Below are 12409 nucleotides of genomic sequence, written 5' to 3'. Positions count from 1 at the left end.
TTTTAACTTTCTTTACTTCGTGTTTTTCTTTTAGTTTCTTTTTAGTTTTACTTTAATGTAAATGTATATGGATATATATTTGTTTTTTTATTATACTTATTCTTTTTCCCTCTTTTTATATTGATATTTATAAGATTATATCGGTAAATGGAGAAACTGCAAAGTAAGAATTTCATTGTACAGTATAACTGCTTGTTTCTGCTTCTGCATACGACAACCATTACTGGGTTGTTACTATTACTAATATGACTACTGTTGTTACTATTATTACTATTATTAATAGTACTACTACTAATACTGACATTTCTATTATGACTACTGCTGTTACTACTACTAATACTACTGCTACTATTACCATTATCATTATTGCTACTTGTCCTACCATTATTGGTCCTACCACTACTATTACTACTACTATTAGACCAATAGCTACCAGTACTGCACTATTACTATTATTACTACTATTGCTACTAGTTCTACTACTTATATTAATATTGTTGTCATCCCCATGAGGGGGCACAGATTGACTCCTATATTCAAATGGATCTGTTTACTACTACTACTACCACATTTACTATTACTATTACCAATACTACCTCTGTTACTACTAATGTTACCAGTACTACTGCTGTTGCTACCACTATTCCTATAATTGCTTCTACACCTGTCGTTCCCACTACCACTATCAACCGTTGCTACAATTATTACTACTTACACTTTTACTACTGCCACCGTTGCTACTGTCACTGAATTATGAATAGGTTACATCCTTTTTTTTTTATAAAAAAAAACTGAAGGATTGGCTGCACTACTTTTTATTTTTGCAGAAGTAAGAAGAAGAAAGGTCTGTATACAGCACCTGACCTCAAATGTGTAATCCTGGCCCTGTTTCGAGTTCCGAAAAGCCTCCAAATAATTGGTATCTTCGTGTAGTTACTCAATAATAAGTCTTAGGTTACAGTTGAAAGCCTGCCGATAAGATTCAAATGCTTTCGGATCACAAAACTACACCATTCACTTTGAATCCTTGGTCTTTTATTCCAGAACTCAATAGGGAATTCCACTAGAGTTGAACTAGGCCCAGGAATTTGGATGTTTTCCTTACCTTGTTCAAAAGCACAGTGCTGTTAATGGACGTATTTACATAAAGCCTCTATGTTGTACGATATCTGTCCTCCAACTGGCCAAACGAACAGCGTGATTTAGATAACTGCAGCATTTCAAGAGTCGTACTGGCCTCAGCAACTCTGAATGTCATTATGACCAGGCAAGAGCCTGCGGTCAAGCACTGCACAATCTAATCACCTGCAAATTTGCACAGTTCAGTTTTAGAGACCTCAGCACCTGATCCGTAAGGACGTACGTGGGTTATGAATGGAAGGAGGACATCTCCCACCTTCAGGTTTCTTTATTCACTAATAAAGAGAGCAGGTGGTCAGATCTTTGGGAATGGCCAAACATTATTGATATTTGAAGCAGATAAGCTTCAGAAGTACTGTAGCCCACTGTAGCTCCCACAACCTCTTTAGTTGGAACTTACGTAAACGTGCAAACCCGTACATCAATTAACGTTAGGATTGAGTAGGTCCACCAAAACAGGCATGGACACCAAAAAAGACCTCTGAAGGTGGTGTCCTCTAATATCTGGAATACTGGAAGACGTTAGCAGGAGATCCATTAAGTCCTGTAAGTTGTGAGGTGGGTGGGGGGCCTTCATGAGCATCAATGAACCTTGAGTACCCATGACCTTGTCGCCGATTCACCGTGGTGTCCTTCCTTGGAGCACTTTTGGTAGGTACTGACCACTGCTTTCCAGGAACTAGAGATGTTCTGACCCTGATGTAGTCTGTCAGAGTGTCAGTGTCATAGGGGTATTCATAAGACCCTTACATAGGCCTTTTAACCAATGTCCTCCATTAACATGACTGGGTAAGATTCAATAGAACACCATTTTCACACCAAAACCACCCTGGATGACTTTGTTCACGTCTTAACGGTTTCATTATCTGTAAAAACTCATATATACAGGTGGGATAACTCAAAAATATAAGTGGTATTCTTCATCAAGAGCCTCAAGAGGGTTGGAGATTTAGCCCTGTAGCCGCAACCAGGAGTTTTTCACACCAAAACCACCTGAATGACTTTGTTCACGTCTTAATTGTTTCATTATCTGGAAAAATGCTAAAATATAGATGATATTCTCCATTAAGAGCCTCAAAGGTTGGAGATTTAGCCCTGTAGCCGCAACTAGTAGTAGCTACGGCTAACATTAGCAACAACAAGGCTAGTAATTAGCTATGTTTGAGGTAAAAATACCTGGCGAATACTTGCAGTATCTCACTACAAATGTTTAAATAAAGACTGTGAAATAAAATGACTACATTTTAAGCTTTTAAAAAGCTTTTAAAAATCTGATGCTACCGCTAATTGTTCACAAAACAGTGTCTCTGATATTTAATAGAGCAGAGTTTTTCACACCAAAACCACCTGAATGACTTTGTTCACGTCTTAATTGTTTCATTATCTGGAAAAATGCTAAAATATAGATAATATTCTCCATTAAGAGCCTCAAAGGTTGGAGATTTAGCCCTGTAGCCGCAACCAGTAGTAGCTACGGCTAACATTAGCAAAAACAAGGCTAGTAACAAGCTATGTTGAGTGTTTAGGCCTAAAAATACCTGGCGAATACTTGCAATATCTCACTACAAATGTTTAAATAATAAGTCTTTAATAAATAAAAAAGCATTTTTAAGCACTTTATTGGTTCATAAAGTACATCTGAGGCATAGGATTAGGAACAGTGCTCGATAACGTAGGTGTACTAGCACACTAGCCTCAGTGTTGACTTTAACTAAAGTATAAACTCCTCTTTCCTTATTTATTTATTCAGATATAATAAACTGACATCATGGAAATATTGATATGACATCACATAGCTGATACGTTGTGCAACTGTAAATGATTAGCCAGCGCTCGCCAGCAGATAGCACACATTTACAACTATCCAGCAAACATTTAGCAAGAGGCTACGTTTTTACCAGCTCTGGGACATTGAGTGTCTGAGTTTGTGTGGATCAAAGGGGCCGGGTCAGTGAGGGGGGACGAGGCAGAGACAATATTATCATCAGGAGTGGAGAGCAAACAGTGTCACGGCCTCTCGCGTAACAAAAGGCCCGCGAGGGGAAGGGCTCACCTTTTACATTTTACTGCACGGGACAAAGCCGAGCATGGAATTGTCCCATACGGCTTATTTACATTTACATCATATGACTAGAAGATGGTTTAGCAGTATGTTAAAGCTTCTACTACTACTACTACTATTACTAGTGCTACTACTGTCTACAACTACTATTAACACTACTGTTATAACTACTACTACTACTATTACTTCTACTATTTACTATTACTGGTAGTATTACCATTTCTGCTGCTACTACTAGTTTTACTACTACTGCTAATATTACCTGTGTTACTATTTCTACTACAGGTACTGCTGCTACTGCACTGCTACTAGCTACTTTTGTTCATATTACTACTACCTGGATGATTACTACAACCTCTACGACTGGTACTACTAGTACTACTACTACTACTACTGTTATGACTGTGATTGCTAGTGCCATTACCACTATTACTGTCTACTACTACTGGTGGTATTACTATACTACTACTACTGCTGCTGCTGCTTCCCGTACTCTCACATTACTCTTACTGCTACTACTACTGTTACTACTAGTACTGCTAATGTTACTTCTACTACTGGTACTACTGCTACCTCGTCTTCTGCTACTACTAGAATTACTACTACTCCAACTACTTACTTACTACTACTACTAGTACTACTGCTACTACTACTGTTATGACTGTGATTGCTAGTACCATTACCACTATTACTGTCTACTACTACTGGTGGTATTACTATACTACTACTACTACTGCTGCTGCTGCTTCCCGTACTCTCACATTACTCTTACTGCTACTACTACTGTTACTACTAGTACTGCTAATGTTACTTCTACTACTGGTACTACTGCTACCTCGTCTTCTGCTACTACTAGAATTACTACTACTCCAACTACTTACTACTACTACTAGTACTACTGCTACTACTACTGTTATGACTGTGATTGCTAGTACCATTACCACTATTACTGTCTACTACTACTGGTGGTATTACTATACTACTACTACTACTACTACTGCTGCTTCCCTTACTCTCACATTACTCTTACTGCTACTACTACTGTTACTACTAGTACTGCTAATGTTACTTCTACTACTGGTACTACTGCTACCTCGTCTTCTGCTACTACTAGAATTACTACTACTCCAACTACTTACTACTACTACTAGTACTACTGCTACTACTACTGTTATGACTGTGATTGCTAGTACCATTACCACTATTACTGTCTACTACTGGTGGTATTACTATACTACTACTACTACTGCTGCTGCTGCTTCCCGTACTCTCACATTACTCTTACTGCTACTACTACTGTTACTACTAGTACTGCTAATGTTACTTCTACTACAGGTACTACTGCTACCTCTTCTTCTGCTACTACTATTACCTGTATTACTATTTCTACTACTGGTACTGGTGCTTCTACTTTTGTTAATATTACTACTACCTGTACTGGTTGTATTACTTCTAGTACTACTACTACCACTACTACTACATTTACCACTACCACATTACTACTACTACTACCACCATTACCTGTATTACCATCTCTGCTTCTGGTACTAGTACTATTAGTATTACTAGTACTTCTGCTACTATTGATAATATTACTATTACTTAGTACTATAACCTGTATCCTCTATGACTGGTACTACTAGTACTTTAATTACTACTACTACTATTAATAATGATGACAGTAATGATAATAATCATTTCTATTCAGGGCTGAAAAAGTGTACTTTGACTCCTAATGATGGTGGAACCCTTTTTGGTGCTACATAGAACCATATTTTAAAACATTATATAGAATCATCTACACAACCTTTTCCAGGCATTTATCATTTTTACAACAGAGAGCCGACAGCACTCGTCATTCATTGTGTGTGTGTGTGTGTGTGTGTGTGTGTGTATAAATGTCTGGAGATTGTGCCTCTGCAGCGCCCCCCTCAGGCCACAGCAGAAATCAGCATCAGCAGAGTGGCACTGATCACCACTGCAATGCTGGGCCTGACTGGGATGGCGTTACTGGGACGGGGGTGTGGCCGTGCCTCTGCAAACAAAAACAAACAAACAAAAACAAACAAACATCATTTACTTACAACTTACTCAGGTAGAAGTGAGTGGAGATACTAGGGTTTAAAAGACTTCTATAGAAGCTGAAGTATCAACTGAAGCTTTTTACTCCAGTAAAAGTGTAAAAGTACTGGTTTCAGAACGACGTTAAGTAGAAAAGTAAAAGTAATGGAAGAAAAACAAAGGCCAAAAGCTTAGGCCGCACCACAGGGGTCTATAGTGCACTACCCCCCCCCCCCCCCCTCCCCAAAAACCCCATTTCTCTAAAAGTCATAATGAGGAGAATGTTCTATTAAAATGTTGATGTTAAAAATGTTGGGCTGCACTAGGCTCCTGTTTCAGCTGCAGATCTGCCCATTGAAAATGAAGCATTTCAGTAATATCAGCTCTATTAAAGGAGCGTCTCTGTGCTCTACTGAGCATCAACATGAGCTTCATGGGGGAAAATATGAGGAGTCGTTGTCTAGAAGTTTAGTAAAGCTGCAGAAAGTCAGACTTCAGAGGCGTGTGATCAATAAGCTTTATTGGAATGTAAATGTGGGGCTCGGTCGGGACGTTTCACTGCAGCTCTCTTGAGTCTCTGCCACGGACACAGTCTTCATACTAGACTACAGACGTCTGCTGTGAGCTGCTGGAGAGTGACGGGACGTGTGCAGGTGTGATGGATCACTTATAAACCAATAGGGAGTCAGAATGGTGTCTGTTACTCCAGTAAAGTTTAGATAAGCAACATTTCTAGTTAAGTAAGTCCAGTATGCCCAGCTAGACCACACCGGTCAACCAGTATGAATAGCTTAACAAACCAGCCAGGTCAAGTTGGTCATGCAGGGAGACCAGCTAATCCTTCATACCTAAATGCTCCGTGTGATTGTGATCTGATAACATCAGTGCCGAGTTCCAGGAAGAGCATATGGAGCAATTTCTGATAGCAATCAGGATGTGCTGGAGAATACACTAGAATGACCCCTCTGGGCGTGGATCAGTGAAGCTGATTAACACCCTAAACACACATAGAACAAACTAGCCGTGTACAATGCCTGGGCGTAGCTACAGGGGTTGCCTAGGCCCCCAAACTTGGAAAAGTACCATCATCAGGACATAAATGGCACCCCAGACGTGGGAAACCTACAGTAAGTGAGTAGGAAGTCTGAACTGTCCTTCCTGGTTTTGTCTCGCCACCAGGTGGCAGCATCGTTTCAGGTCATTCAAGCCTGGTTGCAACAATACTCAAGAATCCAGGCTAAACTTTGGACAGTTTGGACAGTTTGGACCCCTCCAAATCCACCCCGCCTGATCCACTCAGAAGTCCTCGATTGGCTGAATGCTGGATTGATTGATTTGAATTGGATTTGAACCCCAGTTATCTTTCCAGAAGTAGGTTTGGAGACCACTGGCCTGTTTTTATTATCACATTACCAGTAGAACCGTATGTCCTCCTAACCACCAGGGGGCAGCAGACATACACATAGAAAAAGCACTATGGTCCTCAAACTAAGCCAAACTCTCTCCCTGCTTTTCCCCCAGTGTCTCTCCCCCAGTGCTCACCTATAACAGTGACGGTGACGGAGACCTCTCCAAGCTTGCCGGCTGTTGGGTTCAAAGCGAGGCAGGTGAAGACCTGGGTCTGTCCGACTTCAGAGGGAGTCCAGCGGATCTTGGGGCCCTCAGCGATGAATCTGCCCTTCGGGAAGCCGGAGTGCAGCGCCCATTGCACGGTGCAGTCTACCCCGCATGTGGCACTGCAGGTGAACTCGCTCTCGAAGCCCACTTCGGCCTGTTTTGGCCCATCCAGGCCCACGCGGAAGAACCCAACTGCGGGAAGGTGTTTGTAAGAAGGTAAGGTCAGCAGACCACAGGGCCGGCCCAGGCCTTTATGGGGCCCTAAGCAGATTTTCATTTATTTATGTATTATTTATCATGAATTCTTGGTGCTCTTGGGGGCTCTTGGGGGGCCCCTGGTGGCATTGGGGCCCTAAGCAGCCATGTAATTCGAGAATGCCTTGGGCCGGCTCTGCATTGCCATTACTGGTGACTGTCATGAGGGTACATGCTACAATGCTAATGCTAATTAAATTAATTCATTTATTACTGATTAGCCATAACATTAGAACCACCTGTCTAATGTTGTGTAGGTCCACCTGCCACGCTGTTGACCTGCCTGCTGTTTTGGAGATGTTCTGACCCAGTCACCCTCTAGAACGTCACAGTTTATCCACCTCTTTGGAATCAGGTCAGCTCCTGGTTTTAATGTTTTGGCAGGTTGCATGGGTTACCAGTGTTACCTGGGTCTTCATACTCACAATAAATCAAGTAGTCATTGCTTATGACGCTGACACTTCCGTTAAGGACTCTGCACTGGTAACGGCCGCTGTCTTGTCCCTCCAGGCGGCTGAAGGACAGCGTGGTGTTGTCGGGGGACAGACTCGTCCTGGAGGTTAGGTTAAGAGGTTCGCCGCCCTTAAGCCAGATTATAGTGACTGGTGGAGCAGCGCCAACACACGTGAGCTTGAACGAGCGGCCCACCTTAGGCTCCTGGTTAAGCGGCGGCTGATCTGCTGATGGATTCACGGAAATGGGATCTGTAAGAGGATAAAGAGCTAAGTCTCTGTCTCGCTGCCTTCACTTGTTTGGGCAGGGCTGCTGATGTAGCCCTGCTACTGTAGTCCTGCTACTGTAGTCCTGCTACTGTAGTACTGCTACTGTAGTCCTGCTACTGTAGTCCTGCTAATGTAGTACTGCTACTGTAGTCCTGCTAATGTAGTTCTGCTACTGTAGTCCTGCTAATGTAGTTCTGCTACTATAGTCCTGCTAATGTAGTTCTGCTACTGTAGTCCTGCTAATGTAGTCCTGCTAATGTAGTCCTGCTAATGTAGTTCTGCTACTGTAGTCCTGCTACTGTAGTCCTGCTAATGTAGTTCTGCTACTGTAGTCCTGCTAATGTAGTTCTGCTACTATAGTCCTGCTAATGTAGTTCTGCTACTGTAGTCCTGCTAATGTAGTTCTGCTAATGTAGTCCTGCTAATGTAGTTCTGCTAATGTAGTCCTGCTAATGTAGTTCTGCTACTGTAGTCCTGCTAATGTAGTTCTGCTACTATAGTCCTGCTGATGTAGCCCTGCTACTGTAGTCCTGCTAATGTAGTTCTGCTAATGTAGTTCTGCTACTGTAGTCCTGCTACTGTAGTCCTGCTAATGTAGTACTGGTAATGTAGTTCTGCTACTGTAGCCCTGCTAATGTAGTCCTGCTAATGTAGTTCTGCTACTGTAGTTCTGCTACTGTAGCCCTGCTAATGTAGTCCTGCTAATGTAGTTCTGCTACTGTAGTCCTGCTAATGTAGTCCTGCTAATGTAGTTCTGCTACTATAGTACTGGTAATGTAGTTCTGCTACTGTAGTCCTGCTAATGTAGTCCTGCTAATGTAGTACTGGTAATGTAGTTCTGCTACTGTAGTTCTGCTACTGTAGTTCTGCTACTGTAGTCCTGCTACTGTAGTTCTGCTACTGTAGTCCTGCTACTGTAGTACTGCTAATGTAGTTCTGCTACTGTAGTACTGGTACTGTAGTACTGGTACTGTAGTTCTGCTACTGTAGTCCTGCTACTGTAGTACTGGTACTGTAGTACTGCTACTGTAGTCCTGGTACTGTAGTTCTGCTAATGTAGTTCTGCTACTGTAGTCCTGCTACTGTAGTACTGCTAATGTAGTTCTGCTACTGTAGTACTGGTACTGTAGTACTGGTACTGTAGTTCTGCTACTGTAGTCCTGCTACTGTAGTACTGGTACTGTAGTCCTGCTACTGTAGTACTGGTACTGTAGTCCTGCTACTGTAGTACTGGTACTGTAGTTCTGCTAATGTAGTCCTGCTAATGTAGTTCTGGTAATGTAGTTCTGGTAATGTAGTAACAGAAATGTTTGTAAAGTACAGAAAATCCTCAATTAATGTTTAGCCTAATTACATGGACAGATGGACAGACAGACAGATAGATGAACAGACACCGGGCTGGAGGAGGGTCTTACTTATCACTGTCACTGATTTGACCTCACTGGCAAAGAACGTCTGGTCTTCATCGCTCACCGTGCACATCACAGACACGGACGTGCTAATGCCGTTAGCAGTCAGCGTAAACGTGCTGCCAGAAACAGACTGGCCTTCCACCTCCCACGAGTATTTACACCGACCAGCGCAGAGAGCAGAGCACTCATACAGAGACGCCACTCCTGCTACCACCTCTTCAGGACCAGAAATCCTCACCCTCTGCGGCTGACCTACACAAACAGATTACACACAGATAGACAGACAGACAGACAGACAGATAGACAGACAGACAGACAGACAGAGAGAGACAGATAGACAGAAAGATAGACAGATAGGTAGATAGATAGATAGATAGATAGATAGGTAGACAGACATATAGATGGTTAAATAGACAGACAGATAGATAGAAAGACAGACAGACAGATAGATAGACAGACAGACAGACAGACAGACAGACGGTTAAATAGAAAGGCAGACAGATAGATAAATAGATAGATAGATAGATAGACAGACAGACAGACAGACAGAAAGATAGACAGAAAGATAGATAGATAGATAGGTAGACAGACATATAGATGGTTAAATAGACAGACAGATAGATAGAAAGACAGACAGACAGACAGATAGATAGACAGACAGACAGACAGACAGACAGACGGTTAAATAGAAAGGCAGACAGATAGATAAATAGATAGATAGATAGATAGACAGACAGACAGACAGACAGACAGACGGTTAAATAGATGGACAGACAGACAGACGGTTAAATAGATGGACAGACAGATAGATAGACAGACAGACAGACAGAAAGATAGACAGAAAGATAGATAGATAGATAGGTAGACAGACATATAGATGGTTAAATAGACAGACAGATAGATAGAAAGACAGACAGACAGACAGATAGATAGACAGACAGACAGACAGACAGACAGACGGTTAAATAGAAAGGCAGACAGATAGATAAATAGATAGATAGATAGATAGACAGACAGACAGACAGACAGACAGACGGTTAAATAGATGGACAGACAGATAGATAGACAGACAGACAGACACACATCTTTTTGGACAGGTATCAGCTTACCTGCATTAACCACGATCCAAAGACCTGAAAACAGCCAGAGCAGATGTGCAGTTAGAGCTGCAGGCAGGTGAGGGCTGCACAGAGCTCACTGTGAGAAGCAGTCTGCTCACCTGTCAACACCAGCAGCAGGTTCACACACTTTACCCTCATGCTGAGATCCACTCAGGTCTCCTCCAGAGTCTCCTTCTCTCTCTGTCTGCTCCTCAGCGGCTGATATAGAGTCCAGACCACGGCTACAGCACCTGACACCAACGGACGTTCAGGAGATCCCCAGATTGCGACACGTCTTCTGACATAAGAAATGACTCTCAGCCTGAGGTGTGGGTAAAGAGTGCGTCCCGCTGTGCTGCCGTAACAGCGTGCACTCCTCTGGAAAGGCTATAAAGTAGATGTTGGAAAATTGCTGTGAGGAGGATTTGATAGTATACAGCGAATCGAGAGCATCAGCGAGGTCAGGGACTGATGTTAGATGACTAGTCCTGCCACTGGAACTCATCCCTAAGCAACTGGATGGAGCTCCATCACTGCAGAGAACCACAGCCCAGTGCTGGGGGTCTTTATTGCCCTCTAGTCGACCCCTGGCATCGGACATGATGGCCTCAGCCTCATGTGTGGCTCCTCCAGAGTTCTATGGACATTGTTCTTTTATGGAGATCATATAAGCTACATATGGAGCACAGATATCACAACGTGAGGTTCCCATTTCGCCATGACAGCAGCTGAGGTGCTTCCTTTACTCAGGCAACTTCCCTGTTTTATGACCAACGCTAATGTTGAAACAACAGAAAGTCAGAAGTTGGAACAGAGTACACAACGTTCAGGTCTGACACACCCAGGAACCCACCTAATATATATACCCATACTGGATATTAATGTTATTAGAACTTCATACTGGATATTAATGATATTAGAACTTCATACTGGATATTAATGATATTAGAGCTTCATACTGGATATTAATGTTATTAGAACTTCATACTGGATATTAATGTTATTAGAACTTCATACTGGATATTAATACTATTAGAGCTTCATACTGGATATTAATGTTATTAGAACTTCATACTGGATATTAATGTTTTTAGAGCTTCATACTGGATATTAATGTTATTAGAGCCTCATACTGGATATTAATGTTATTAGAGCTTCATACTGGATATTAATACTATTAGAGCTTAATACTGGATATTAATGTTATTAGAGCTTAATACTGGATATTAATGTTATTAGAACTTCATACTGGATATTAATGCTATTAGAACTTCATACTGGATATTAATACTATTAGAGCTTCATACTGGATATTAATGTTATTAGAGCCTCATACTGGATATTAATGTTATTAGAGCCTCATACTGGATATTAATGTTATTAGAGCTTCATACTGGATATTAATACTATTAGAGCTTAATACTGGATATTAATGTTATTAGAACTTCATACTGGATATTAATGCTATTAGAACTTCATACTGGATATTAATACTATTAGAGCTTCATACTGGATATTAATGTTATTAGAGCCTCATACTGGATATTAATGTTATTAGAGCCTCATACTGGATATTAATGTTATTAGAGCTTCATACTGGATATTAATACTATTAGAGCTTAATACTGGATATTAATGTTATTAGAACTTCATACTGGATATTAATGCTATTAGAGCTTCATACTGGATATTAATGTTATTAGAGCTTCATACTGAATATTAATGCTATTAGAACTTCATACTGGATATTAATGCTATTAGAGCTTCATACTGGATATTAATGCTATTAGAGCTTCATACTGGATATTAATGTTAATAGAGCTTCATTTCAGATACTGTGTGAATTAACCTGAATACTAGTTGACCATATTTTGTTTATTTTCCAATTTCTATGCTGATTCCAGACACTGAAATCTAAGACACTGGTAACAAATAAACCCACTATTTTGTTTTTGAGAATGATGTTACTGAACATTATAGAAAATTGCAATTGGGAAAACACTCTTATAAAAATATAAGACTATTACTAATAATGGTAGA

Source organism: Salminus brasiliensis, chromosome 5, assembly GCF_030463535.1.
Source record: "Salminus brasiliensis chromosome 5, fSalBra1.hap2, whole genome shotgun sequence".
In the NCBI taxonomy this organism is placed as follows: domain Eukaryota; kingdom Metazoa; phylum Chordata; class Actinopteri; order Characiformes; family Bryconidae; genus Salminus; species Salminus brasiliensis.
The sequence above is the reverse complement of the archived record's forward strand: the minus strand, read 5'-3'. Positions refer to the sequence as shown.